Source organism: Salvia splendens, unplaced genomic scaffold (genome assembly GCF_004379255.2).
Source record: "Salvia splendens isolate huo1 unplaced genomic scaffold, SspV2 ctg1188, whole genome shotgun sequence".
NCBI lineage: Eukaryota > Viridiplantae > Streptophyta > Magnoliopsida > Lamiales > Lamiaceae > Salvia > Salvia splendens.
The window spans coordinates 24,462-38,137 of record NW_024598742.1 but is presented as its reverse complement, the minus strand read 5'-3'; the positions used below and the strand labels follow the sequence as shown (position 1 = coordinate 38,137).

Here is a 13,676-nt window from a genome sequence, read left to right as displayed (position 1 = left end):
ATGTATTACAATTTACTGCTGTAGTTGTTAAATGGGGAAGTTTTGGCATAATCAGAAAGAGTAAATATTGATGGGATCTAAATCCTCATGTGTTTTATTACATGGTGTTTAGAAAATTCAACTATATTTTTCAGTATTTTATAACTTGAGGATACTATATTATTATCCGTACTAGTAGTAATATCTTACCCTTGTGGTGCACGACATATTTTCTTAAAAGTTTATTGAATAAAAATATAAAATAAAAAATCATTTATTAAAATAAGTGTATAAATGTTGACTAAGAATATATATATGGTTCAATAGTGAAACAATGTCACCAAAAAATAAAAAATAAAAACATCGCATGAAATAATAAAACATTAATTGATAAATTTTGAACTCTGTTTTTTTTTTCAGATATGACAACAATCATATAAAAAGTTTCACTAAACTGAGTTTATGTAGTATAACTCACATAAAACATTGCACTAAAAAATAATCTCATGTATGCTAAAATAATTATGTAATCAATAATGATAATGAAAATCATGCTAAAACAATTATATTTTTTTAATAAAGAGAGTTAAAAATTAAACTAAAATCTACTAATAAATAAAATGAATACAGTAATGGCAAATTACGTGCTGAGAGTTGATGTTAACATAATTTTGAATTTTGGGTATGATCTAATTATAAAAAATTATAGTACTATAAGTACTAATTTATTTTTACAAAATTATAATTTAATTTGAAGGCAGTAACAGTTCTGTCTCCATCCCCGCTGCCTGAATAAGGATTACTAATTTGACACACACTCTCTCTCACGCCGCCATCCCCGCCGCCTGGTCATCGCCGCTCAGTCGCTCCCCCACTGCCATCCCGCTCAGACACAGCGCCGCCTGGCGTCCGGTAGCCCACTGCACGCCCACTTGAAGGTAAAATTTTGTGTTCCATTTTGGCATACAAATTTCTTTTGAATGTGCTGTGGCTGTTTTATACTTTGTCTTTCAAAATTAGTGTGTTTTTATTGAAGTTGTAATCATTGTGTTTGTAAAGGCAGTGCTAACACCAAATATAGCAATTAAAACACCATTAAAACAATCCCAATTGAATGTCACAATGTTATTTTATTCATTGTGATTCTGCAAAACTCAACAATATTGTGTTTCTGCAATAGTATCACACAAAAAACCTATCTACCTACCAAACTGACCACCCCTAATTCATCATGGCTGCCCGCTTGGCTTCCTCTGCAGCACGTTGCCAATTTAATTTACTAGTACTTTTCACAGCCGGGGTATCAAAGAAAAATTAGGGGTATGAACTGAGGGTGTAGGTTTCAGTTTCTCACTTGTGTTCCAGAAAAATCGGGCTCCGTCTACTTTTTCTGATTTTTTGGTGTTTTGCGTGTTGCTGGACCTCAAACCCTAAGGATCATTTTGTGTTCAATTGCTGGATGGAATTTAGGGTATATGTTTGATTATCTATGCTTATTTCACACTCTTTCTGAGGGAGTATATATTATTTGTGCAGTGAGTGGGGCTAAATTTAGTACGTTTTGTTAATTTACTTGCTGCTGAGATACTTGGGTGTTGTTGACTTGGACATTTTCAGTGTCAAGGTCTCTATAAAATGTACTGAAGTCTTTTCATTTCTGCAGTGGAGAGGTGTATGACTTTGTTTTTTTTTTTCGACTGATTGAATGGAAGAGCTCTGGATTGACTAGCTACAATACATATATTGGATAGAGAAAAGGACGAGTTGCATGTGTTGTGTGTTTCAGATTTAATTGAGTAGCACAAGATTCAGCGTTGTCACTTCATAATGGACAGCGACGTTCCTTCTTCCCGGAGGACTGAGGAGAGTAGCTTCAGTCCATGGAGGAGCGAAGTCACACACTAAGAAAAGGAAGCTGAGAAGCGCGGGTGTTGTCAAACAAGTCCACAATTTCAAAATCTGCTCGCTTCGATGAATCGCTCAGATGTGTGGAAGAGCATTTGCCGTGGAAGAATTTGCAGCTGATTCTGTCGCTACAAGACAAAACGCTGATATCAGGAAGTAAGTTTACTATGCCTTTTATTGTGCACATGTTGATTTAATGGATTGAGCTCATTGTGTTTAGATGCCTATAAGTTATTGTTATTTCAAGGAATTATGAGAATATAGTTTGAGGCGTGTGATATTTAGTAGCATTCATAGAGGAAATTAGATGCGAGCAAGATGAGAAAACTTGTTTTAGCAGTGTGAAGGTTTTGAACACCCAGTTTTGAGATGTAATTACAGTTTATGAATTCATTATCGATACAAATTTATAAGGTGTCGTTGCGAGTTACTTTGTTTTTGTTCTATTGAGTCTAGTTTTGCGGTACGTGTGTGCAAACATGCTTGAATGACGAGAACTCAGCGATTGTTTTTTAGCTCTTTGTTTAGTTTATGAAATCCTTTGGAATCCAATACATATTAGATGATAAAGAGGTCTACTGCAGGAACATTGATTTAGCATTTGATTATGCAAAATCAAGAAATAATGAAGACATGGATGATATTGGCCGGAGGTCGCAGGTATTGGATACATCAAGAACGATAGTTTTTGTAAGCAATTGGATCCAATCATGTCTCATTTCTTCAGAAAAGAAAATAAGGCATGATGAAGAAGCGCCTCAGTTAGAAACTTCTGGGTCAATTATGGATCTTAGATTGCTGGAAAATCTTTCATTTCTGCTTGAGGGAGTCGAAAAAACTTAATGTTTCGTTGACATGTTTCTAGGGACTTTTTACGGGTGATTCATGCAAATTGCAAGGGATTGCATAATCTTTTGCAAATGGAACACCTCAGCTGTTAAGGAATCACTTTCAGGAGAACAAATACAAATTTATGATATTGTGCTTGATTGTGTCTCGTTGGTATTCTCATTCCATTGTGGAATTGCTAACAAAAATTAGACCTGTGGATTTTACTCATGGATAAAGTGATTGACTCAGCCTTGAAGTTTTAATGGGCCAGCATGACGGAAGCAAGCTTGGGGGTTTCAACTTGCGGTTAGCTTGTTATTTGTTTGAGCCATTTGCTAAGTTTTATGTGTTCACCTGACACGTAAAAATGGTTTCCAAAATTTCCTTGATAAGCTTCTTGGGCCTCTGCTGCACTTGTTACATGTTTTGCATTCTATACCTTGTGACAGTGGTGATGAATGGAAAGTTACTATACCTAAATGGATGGAAGAAGTTGTGGCTCAAGGACTGTTCACCCCACTCATATTGAAGGATTTCTCAGCTTGCAGAGTTCTGTTAGATATAGAAATTCTTCTGATAATTTCATAAAAGATGGAAAGCTGGTGACAAAAGTTATCACAGGCATTTATTTGATGAAGTGGAGAAGATAGTAGCAACGAAAAATGACTTGGCGGTAATTGGTTTAGGACAGTTGCTTCACTTGTTTGTTTGTTGTGTTATGAAGCAAAATGGTATTTCAGTTGGTAGTGGAGTTCCTAGGGGGTCAAATTTCAGCTTGACCACTCATGTTTCAAGTACCCTTCATCGTAGCCAAAACAATGGCTCTAAAAGTGACTCCTTCAAGTCACAGTCAGAGCATGAATGCTGAACTTTGGAGATCAATATTTGACTTTTACATACAGATTATGGAATATCTATTTATCTATTGGCAGATATCAATAAATATCTCCAAACAGAAGGGGAACTAGGTTCTGCATTATATAATGTTTGTAAAACACTAAGATCCATTAACAGTGTACTTTTAAGCCTCATTTGTGACAAACTGTACTTAAGAACTGAGGATACCTCTGAAGGGGCTTCCCAGATTTTCTTGAGGTCTGTCCATGCTGTGTTGATGTCATTATCTGCAAAAATTGAAACATCATCTTTTGGCAATAATGAAAAATCAAATGGGGAAGTATTGATTTCATTGAGGACAGAGCTTATATGTAGTATAAATCACTTGTTAAATATTGAGTATGAGGTTATTGGAGATGATCTTGAAAGCTTATGGATGATGATTTTCTCCTCTGCTACCTGCTGCTACAGTTCAATGGACATGCCAAGTCAGCCTTTGCTGTCCTCAGAGACTATTGAACCTGAGCTGCAGGCTTATCGACGTATATAGTGACCTTCGACAGATTAGAGACCATACATAGTGTGTGCTGTTATTTTTTTGTATAACTTAATTTGTTTAGTATGTCTTTGATAAATGATCATTGGATATTCATTGTCCTGTCATAAAAGTTTAACAAAGATTATGGCACTTTTATTTCTTATTTCTTTAACGTAGTTTTCTTTTAGTGAATGAAATAAGTATGACTGCAGACTGTTTGTTGAATGGAATACGATCAGGCATCGTTCCTTTACCTTCTTCGAACAAGCAATCTTTCAATTTAGCTTTTGGAGGCATGATTGTAGCCATTTCTTTATGGAGCTGATAGCAAAACTATCGCAAACTATGTTGATTTGCATGAGTTAAATGCGCATCAGTTTTATGACTTGTGTATTAACTTGTGTAGGTGGATTCTGCTATCTTTGCACTATGTAAAGCAGTGAGGCAATCTTTGTTACTTGTGAGGGATAGTGAAGCATGATCCACAGGAGGTCCAATTTGAATTGTTGTGCAAGCGACTGAATTCATTTCATTTTAATTGGATCCATGAAGAAAAAATCACGCTCTGTAGGATTTGAACCCACGACATCGGGTTTTGGAGACCCACGTTCTACCGAACTGAACTAAGAGCGCTTTCTTATCAGAATAGAAAAGAATGTAAAGAAAAGATTCTTTTTTTTTCAAATTCATTGAGCATGCTGTTCTGCTCTTCAAAATTTAGGCTCTCTCTTAGCAGTGCTATTAAAACATACCCGAAGGCCAAGGATCTGCTTGCCTTAGGCAGTTCTGTACAGATATTAAGGAATCTCTGGAGTGGGTGGGATTTGGAGATGAGCCAGCTGGTAGAGGTGAAACGGTGAAGTCAAATTCATATAGCTCTGATTTACTACAAGGCCATTTGCGAGAAGAACTCATGGGGAAGATATTGTGTGAAGTATATGCAATCATTCTAGACTCAATAGCAGTTACTTCTGGTAATAGCTATTCAATTGGCACTTCTTTGAAGAGTTTCATAGAAATCATACGCCCCAGCTTGGGTAGGCTGATTACCCTTCGGGTGGATAGTGGCATAGAAATTTTGAGCAAGAGTACTGGACCTGACAATGTAACTATATGCTGGTTTTTGGTGCTCTTATTGCGTTTGATAGTATCCTGCAGAAGCTTATTTCGGCAAGCCATCAGCCTTATGCCTCCTGATGCTTCAAAGAAGATGTCTGGAGTAATAGGTGATTCTTTAACTGTTCACTGTGGAAGGGATTGGTTGGAGATGACCGCTTCCACTGGTGAAGGCTTTCTTTCCTGGACCCTGCCACCTTCAGTGTCCCTCCTTGATGTTATAAATTCGGTTTCAGATATTTGCATTCAAGATTCTGCTGTACTTTGCCCACCACTGGTGTATGTTTTAAATGTAATGGCTCTCCAGAGACTTACTGACTTAAATAGACTGATAAAGTCTTCTGAGTATATGCTTCAGTGGAACCAAATGAAGGATCAAACTAAGTTTAATGATGATGCTGATCTGTCTTTCAATTGTAAGCAAATCCGAAAATGGACAAAGTGTCACAAAAATGAGAGAAGAAGCTGCCAGTCTGACAGAATTTATGTTGGGAATGCCTTCTGTCTGTTGCCAAGGACAAGGAGTCCTCATCCTTTCGTGGTGGTGTTGCAGATGGTTCCCAGATTCATCGTCTGCATGATAATAATTCATCAGACATTGCCGCAGGCTTCTTGGATGAGAAGTCATTGACATCTGCTCTGTGGAGGTTATTTTGTAAAAATGTTGATATATGGTGCTCTTATTCTAGCAAGAAGCACTCAAGGAATTTTCTTACACATATAATCAAGAGTTCCCTTTCCTGTTTAGTCGGCTTGCAAGAGCACGATATAAGTACAACTGGGCACCTGAAGACAAGAACTGTACTGCAGATAGCATTGGAGTTTCTAAGCAACATCATATCTTATGAGCAGAGAGTAAGATGCAATTAAATACTGCACGTAGCAGACATTCTTCTCTGCTATCCATGTTATTTCTTTTCATCCAGTGCTAACAGTCTTAATCGAAATGTTAAGGGGACAGTACATGCTACTTCATAAGAAAACAATCTGTTTAAATGATCCATAAGCATGAGTTGTGAAAAACTTACGATTTGATGAATGATTACAGAATATACGTGAATTGCAATCATGGTCACCAAGGTTAACCTATCAAGGTCCCACATCAATACTAAAAAATGAGAAGAGGTGTGCATAGTGTTTAATTATGTAAGAACTAGTCCCAATGAAATGATGGATAAGAAGAAACACTTAAGAGCTAAGCTAAGTACCCTATGTTTTTCAGAGAACCTATGTTAAGCCACTTATTATGAGAATGAAATGGGATTAACTACCTGGTCTGAAGTCATGAGAAATTAGTGCATGATCTTTAAGAAGTCAATATGTAGAAATTCAAGTCTTCTAGGCCATTTCATTTACTTATGATAGATATCTACTTAACTAATTATTTTTACCATTGCATCCTCATTTGACAGTATATACTTGTTACCTACTCGCCTTTTCGAATTTTCTTCTTCAATCTTAGACGTTGGCATCTTTACTTGCCTGCTCCCTCTCTGACTTTTTTCTCAGTTTGTCCGCAGATATATGGCGTCAATGTTCTGCAGAATTCTGCAGAAGTCAGTTCTATCTTTATTTAATACTTCTGTAGTTGATTTGAGTGAGTTGCCTGATTGGCTCGAGGCAGTAGCGGCAGTTGGAAATACATTTGATGTGCAAAGCGGTACTTCACCTCAGACAAGACATAATATGGTACCAGATGAATCTAGCAGTGGGCAACTTGATGTTGAATTTGCTAGGTGTCAATGTCTGCTCAATCTTCTGATGCGGATGCCAGAAGAATACTTAAGTTTGAAATCTATGTCATAGTACATAACGTACATTCTCAATTTTGAAAGGTAATTATGCAATAGCATATCTTGTTTCCCTTCTTAAAACTTATTTAATGTGTAATTAAACATGAGTTACATTTAAGAGGTGGCATATTCAACTGGCTAAATAAAGAACACTGAAATTGCGTTTCTACACTGAATCCCTTCTGACTTGCACCTTGGAAATTGTATATTCACACATAGAATGAACACATACATCTCAGCTTTAATTTTGAGATGAGCTTGCTTCACATTTTCTCTTATGTTTGATGATTTATTTTTCAGGATTCTGGTTGGGAGCTTGTTAGGAAAGCACAGCCAAACATGGTCCCTCAATTCTTATCAGATATTTCGATTGCTTGTGACCTGTAGAAAGGCTCTTCAGATTTTAGCTGTAGCTTCTAGCAAGATAATGTGAATGGGAGTCAATCACTTTGCTTATTTCCTTTGCCATGGCTTCTAAAATCATTGTCAGTGGCAATTGAGTTTCAACATGCATTCCCCGAAGATGTCGCTTTCGAAGCTAGAGCTGCACTTTTCTCATTTTTGGATTACACATCTCGTGTGTTGCTGATGGTTACTGAAAACCTGTATCAACATTCAATTAGCTCTGCCGATCTGTTAGGAATGCCCACACAAAAAGAGAAAATGCAGATCGGATCAGTGAACAATCTGGCCTTCTATCATATCCGAAAGAGACTCTGGTTACATCTCAAAGTATCTCAGAATTAACAAGGCATTAGAAGACGACCTGCAAAAGTCTTTGGTCACTGTCAGGGAGGCATCTGGTGATAAGAAAAGAGAGTGCATGACTGGACCTCAGAGTTTGAATAAGTTATCATCCACAATTGCTTCTTTCCAAGGACTATTATGGGGCATAGCTTCTGCTTTAGGTAGCCAAAAGCAGGTGTTAGTAATTCCAGAACGAAGTCTTCAAGTTATGATGTCGAAGTGATGTCAAGAATTAAGTTGTGTGTAGAAGCATGCATTGAATTTGCAATAAGTTTTGTGAAGGCGGTGTTTATTGAGGATAATCTGAACCCCTGCATGACTGCAAACAGTGATGAATTGAGACCAAGAGCCTCATGTAGTCAGTACAGTGTTTCCAGAGATGGGACAAATGAGGGATGCCCTACTGAGGCAATGGTGCCCTCTGATGTAATCAGTAATCCTACAAAATGTGAGCCTAAGGGAAAATCCCGTTTATCACTTCCAGACCTGGAAGCTTTTCTGAGGTTCCACATAAGAAACTTCATCTTAAGAAATCATTGCTGATGAAAGTTTTAAAAGGTGAGAATCTCGAGGCAGCTTTTTTCTTGGACAGCTGTTTATTGCATGTTCAGCTATTTTAAAACTGAACATGCAGATTGAATTGACTTCCTTATCTTGGAGCTTGTTTCCAATTGTGCAAGACATTTCTGAGTTTATGCTGGTGGAATTTTCCAGAAGTGAATTGCCAAATCAATTCGCTTTGTTTTTGTTAGATGGTGTTGTGAGATTCCTTGAAGAGCTTGGAAATTACTTTCCGCATATTGATCCTTCCTTGTCCCAAAGATCTTTACATCAAGCTTATAGTCTTGCACTAGAGGGCCATTGGAAAGTGCATCTGTTTACAAGGAAAACAAGCAAAGTTATCTTCCCAAGACAGAGGATCACTGACTAAGTTGGCTGGTCAAGTGAATTCCCAATTTTCTTGGGCAAGAAGTCATTTAGTTGAATTGAAGGGAAGGTTGACGAAATCATTTAGTACGTATGTTAGGAAATCATCTGAATTTCACTTGCTATCTATCATTCAAATTTCACTTGCTATCTATCATTCAGGCTGTTGAGAGAGCTTTAGTTGGGGTATGGGGAGGCTCAATGACAAATTATGAAATAGTTTGTGGAAATTTAGATGGAGGGGAGGTCGCCTCTGTAGTTTCCGCTGGTATTGTTTGCTTGGATTCAATTCTTGAATATGTAACAGGTAAATCTTCATTTTCTATACTTCTATGTACTAAAATTTACTACTACTACTACTACTACTACTACTACTACTACTACTACTACTATTTTGTTTCTTTGCTTTATTGCATCCATTTTACATATTCAACTAATTTACCATTGATTTATATTGGTTAAAATCCTTTGTTTTGGGGAGGCAAGGATGATAATGAGCTCATATTGGTAAAGGGGCTTCTTCACTAGAAGCTAGATGGCACACGGTCATTTCTGATAATGATACAAAGCAATAAATGGGACCTTTTCTCTACTGTTAAATGTTCATATTCTATGGTTAACATAGATTTAGTTAGTCGTTCCTCATTCTAGTTCCATTCTATTGGATACAGTATTCTCAGTTTCATTTGTGATTTGCAGGGCCTAGGCGTTTGAATTTGATAAAAAAAAAACACATCCAGAACCTAGTTGCTGGTCTTTTCAACATCATCCTTCATTTGCAGGGTCCCAGAATCTTCTATGGATATGTCGACGATTCTGACGTACCTATGATTCTGGAGCGGTTACTCTCATGTGTATCGAATTACTAACAAAAATATCTGGAAAACCCACTTTCTTCGAAATAGAAGCCTGCCACATGGCACAGTCCCTGCGTATACCTGGGACACTCTTTCAATACTTTCTACAACTTCTGATATCTGAATCTCTTCTCATCTGCTCTGGATCGGAAGGCTTCAATGGAGCTATATGATTCTTGTTGCCGTATGCTATGTACTGCTCTAAAGCATCGTAAAAGGTATCTTTCCTTGTAGTCTTGGCCATTTCAATTTGAGCAGCAGAAAAAAATTCCTATAATCTTTCTTTTTCCTGCATCGATGTTCCATCTATACTAACTTTTCTTCCTTTTCTTCTTGTGCGTATAGCGAGACTCGTCAGTGCATAGCTCTTCTTCAAGATTCAGTAACTGTACTTCTTCATTGCGTAGAGACGGTAAATACCAAGCATGCTCCTGGGAGAGAGATCTTCGAATGGGAAATTCAAGTATGCGCGGGAAGTCTGCGAAGAATATATGAAGAAGAGGTGTGCCTTCTCACCTCAAGCCTGTCATTTGACAGTTAGTTATGAAATATTTGTCACTGCTGATATATATCATGTGAACTTATTGTCTACTTGTTTCTTCGTCTCGTAAAGTTTTCCATATGTTGTTATCAGCATCTGCTTACAAGTTCTTAATGTTTTATTTTTATCCACACCTGCCATTAACTTTTCGTTGATGAAACCTAAACCTCTCTACAGAAGGATGTTTTTGGGCAATTCTCGTTTCAGTTCCTGTCTCGTTTTCAAATTGAAGCTCCACATATTTACCAAATCAATCTTCTGCTTCTTTGCTCAAATCCTATTTTTCTGCTCAATTACTCACAACTTTTCTTTTCTGAAAAAAACATCATCATTAAATACCTCTTTGTTGCAACGAATGCCTCCACAATCCAATTCACCTAAAATTCGGAATTTCATCGCTGCCATCAGAATTTTCCCCAAATTCCCATACTCTTAAAATTTCAAATCTATGAACCTTAAGTTTGAATTCGATATCTCAACAATTCCCCTTTCTCTGAATATTCGATGCCCACTTCAAGAATTGGATGGAGTTGATCTATTTTATTGATCTGTGTTTAGTGTGATAAAGAAGTAAGGATCGGGCAATAAGAAAACGGTGGAAGAAAGGAGGAAGGAATTATTAATTTTGCACAGAAGCATTGAAGGTATAATTTTATGGAGAAAATCGGGCTTATATGGTACTTTACGTTAAAAATAACGTAAATGTATTCATTTTGTTATCTCTTTCATATATGGGGAAAACGCCAACCGTATTGGCTTGTCTATAAGTGAAGACGCCAATATAGTGGACGTTTTATAATTTCTTCGTATTTTAGCTGTATTTTCTCCAAATACAACTAAGTTAAAACACGCCAACCAAGTTGGCGTGTTACGGGAAAAAACGCCAACTTCATTGGCGTTTTTCAAATTGAAAATGCTAGTGTAGATAGAGCAAGGGGTACCACTGTACCCCCAAATCTTGACTTCTTTAATATTATTTCTTATACATTGACTGATTACATAATTTAGCCCAGTGGTAGAATATTCCTTAATTCAATCAAAGAATCCGAGTTTGAATCCCAGCGGTGGCATCTGCTTTCCATTTTTTATTCCTTTTGTTTTTATGCTTTGCTATTTATAATTATTGCTCCATTTTATTTTTTCTTCTCTCTATTTTATAGTTATATGTTTCTTTCTATTTTGTAGTCATTATATTTTTATGTATGCATATATAATTCATTCACAATTAATATTGTTTTTATGTTTTTGTTCCTTTTGTTTTTATGCTTTGCTATTTATAATTATTGCTCCATTTTGTTTTTTCTTCTCTCTATTTTATAGCTATATGTTTCTATCTATTTTGTAGTCATTATATTTTTATGTATGTATATATAATTCATTCACAATTAATATTATTTTTATGTTTTGCTATTTATAATTATTGCTCCATTTTGTTTTTTTCTTCTCTCTATTTCATAGCTATATATTTCTATCTATTTTGTAGTCATTATATTTTTATGTATACATATATAATTCATTCACAATTAATATTGATATAAGATATTCACGAGTCACAACTAATATAACGAAAGAAAAATGATCGATCGAATTTTAATAATCTAAATCAATATAAAAGTCGTACCCCCAAAATAAAAATCCTGGATCCGCCACTCCCAATGCCATGGGCGTTTTAACTTAGGAAAACGCCAACTTGATTAGCGTCTTTCATAAACATGCCAACGTGAGTGGCGAGTCAGTACAGAATGTGTGTTTTTAACAATGGCGACGGAAATATCAAAGTATAGCGTTTTTAAAATGGCTCTCTGGCTGACAAGCAGCTCATCGTTTGAGGAAGGATTTGATTTACGGGAATTCAGGGTAAGATGGCGAGGCATCATTGCTTCATGGAGAAGACGTCGCCTTTTCAGGGTATCCACTATGGGCCGGACGCGGCTATAGCCGCGTGTAGGGGGCGGTGGGCAGGCGGGCTATAGTGGAGTTGGTGTCCACCCGCGGGGCGGGCACCGAAATCGGTAGGGGCGGACGGGCTTCAGCCGACTCCGGGGCGGACGCGGCGATAGCGCAGCGCCTATAGTGGCGGCACCGTCCGCCGTGGCTATTGACGATTTCATTTTTTTTTTGCATTTCAATTCACCTATAAATACGCCCCACTCAATTCATTATTTTCACACCATTCCAACTCTACATCATTAAAAATTTCTCTCACTACAATTTGTGGTCGGAAATGAACAATTTGTGAAGAGACAGCTGGAATGCTCTGATTCAACAGGTGCAACACCAGGCCGCCCGGGAGGAAGCGGCCCGCTTGGCGGAGGATGCGATCCCTCGTGCCATTACTCATCGGCGGACAATTCCACGAGACCACGTCGGTGCGCACCAGCGTCTAATGGATGATTACTTTATGGATAACCCCTGTTATCCACCCGAGATATTCCGCCGGAGATTCAGGATGTCGCAACAGTTGTTCAACTATATAGCGACGAATTTGGCGGAGCGTTACCGGTGCTTCACCCTCCGGCGTGATGCAGCTGGTCCGATCGGGTTGTCTACGCAACAGAAGTGCACCGCTGCAATCCAGCAGCTTGCCTACGCCGGACCAGCGGACATGTTTGATGAATACCTATAGATGGGTGAGACGACTAGCCTCACGGTGCTTAGGCAGTTCTGTAAGGGGATCCGAGAAATTTTCGGTGGGGAGTTTCTACGGAAGCCCAACCCGGATGAGTGTCAGCGCTTACTGGATATGCACGGTTCGATGCACGGGTTCCCAGGAATGTTAGGAAGTATCGATTGCATGCATTGGGAGTGGAGGAACTGCCCCGTGGCATGGAAAGGCCAGTTCACAACTGGATTCAAAAGCAAAGATCCAACGATGATTCTGGAAGCCGTTGCGGACTACCGTCTGCGGATCTGGCATGTGTATTTCGGTCTGGCAGGTTCGAACAACGACATCAATGTTCTTCAGTCGTCGCCGCTCTTCAACGAGGAGTGCCGGGGGGAGGGTCCAGAAATCAGCTTCGTAGCCAACGGTACGCAGTACAGTAGGGGCTACTATTTGGCCGATGGGATATATCTGCGGTGGCCCGTATTCGTGAAGACTGTCCGCCAACCATTGGACCGAAGAAACAATATTTGCGCGCAAACAAGAGAGTGCTAGGAAGGATGTTGAGCGGGCTTTTGGTGTCCTCCAATCGCGGTGGGCTATTATATGGTGTCCGGCACGAGTTTGGCACGAAGATGATGTCGTGAATATTATGTTAGCATGTATCATATTGCATAATATGATAATAGAAGATGAAGGATTTGCGGCAGAGCGATGGGCGCCGGAAGAGGGCGCAAGTACAAGTCACGGTGTTGCCTCCGCGCCGATCCAGATGGGCGTACCACGGAGCAATGAATATTTGATCCAACGCTTCGCTGATATGCGTAGGACCACATCACATAACACACTGCAGGCCGATTTGATTGAAGAAGTGTGGGCATATAGGGGAGGTGGTAGCGCAGTGTAAACATCTTAGTGATTTGTACTAGATTAAATTTAGTGTGTAATTTTAATTTTAATTTTAATTTTAATTCGTATAGTCGTCTTCTTCTAGTTACGTATA

General features: G+C 38.3%; 1 long non-coding RNA gene and 1 other non-coding gene across 2 annotated transcripts; one reads left to right on the top strand and one right to left on the bottom strand.

Moving 5' to 3' along the window:
* Nucleotides 1-4,649: 4,649 nt before the first annotated feature.
* Nucleotides 4,650-4,723, bottom strand: TRNAW-CCA. The gene has a single exon. It is a non-coding gene; the product is annotated as a tRNA-Trp (tRNA).
* Nucleotides 4,724-7,756: 3,033 nt separating this feature from the next.
* On the top strand, nucleotides 7,757-10,200 carry LOC121788994. Its single transcript, XR_006047955.1, has 3 exons — nucleotides 7,757-8,980; nucleotides 9,373-9,748; nucleotides 9,876-10,200. It is a non-coding gene; the product is annotated as an uncharacterized LOC121788994 (long non-coding RNA).
* The last annotated feature ends 3,476 nt before the right edge of the window (nucleotides 10,201-13,676 follow it).